This window comes from Hipposideros armiger, unplaced genomic scaffold (genome assembly GCF_001890085.2).
Source record: "Hipposideros armiger isolate ML-2016 unplaced genomic scaffold, ASM189008v1 scaffold_129, whole genome shotgun sequence".
NCBI classification, from domain to species: domain Eukaryota; kingdom Metazoa; phylum Chordata; class Mammalia; order Chiroptera; family Hipposideridae; genus Hipposideros; species Hipposideros armiger.
Window position 1 is genome coordinate 1712270 of NW_017731479.1, and position 1121 is coordinate 1713390.

Below are 1121 nucleotides of genomic sequence, written 5' to 3' on the forward strand. Positions count from 1 at the left end.
TGGAGAAAAATGGGAAATTCACTTAAGAAACAGTGTTAGTATGAGCAGTATCAATAGGTATAAATAACTTGCCTGCCAACAGATTAAACCAGAGCATGATGCAGAAAGAACAAGACATAACAAATGTTTGGGAAATTCTTGAAATGAAATAAAACTAGGAAATGTCTAAAAAATAGCTTCAGATGAATGATACATGTGGCAAAACACATAACAATGTTTTTAGGGCCAAGATCATTGAAAAGAAGCAGAAAGATGTGAACACAGAGAAAATTATATCACAAATCTTTCTAGATGTAGGCATTGGAAGAATAAAAAATAGCCAACTCTTGGGCATAAAGCAGTAATTTTCTGATGAGTTCGGGCAATGAAAACAGCCGAATCATTAGAAGAGGGAAGCGGGGGAGAGTAGGGAGCAATTTGGTCAATGTTGGGATCAATTCAGCCCAAAACAAAAGGGTTTTTTTCTTGTTGTTTGTTTGTTTGCCTAAGTGGTATGGCTCTATTATGGGCTGGTTTCCCCACAGGAATTCCTAGCAGCAGCCCAAGCACCTTTGGGCTCACATCATAAACTTTCTTATCTATGGTCCATTTATATCTTTTTCAGGCAACAAATCCCACAGTCAAACTGTAGAAGCCTGTCATTTTAGATCAGCCCTATTAATATTTGGGGACAGAAAATTCTTGTTATGAGGGCTGTTCTGACATTGTAATGTGTTTGGTAGCATCTCTGGCCTCTACCCACTAGATGCCAGTAGCAAAATTCCTGGTCCCAGTTGCAACAACCAAAAATGTCTCCAGATATTGCCCAATGTCCCCAGGGGGCAAAACCACCCCCCAGATGAGAACCACTGGTTTAGAACATAAAGGATGATCATCCAGCCCAAACTCTCACCTACAGATGAGGAAACCAAAGCCCAAACACACTGAATGCCTTGCTCAAATGTACACAGATGCTTAATGCCAGACCTAACTCGGGAACCTCAGACCATCACTCTCAAGAACTCCATTATACTCCAGCTTCAGTCCCTTGCATACCACCATCATGATTTTGCCATACCCAATGCCACCTTTATTATTATGCATTATTTTTATTTGAGTTGACTCATTTTTTAACTTAAAAA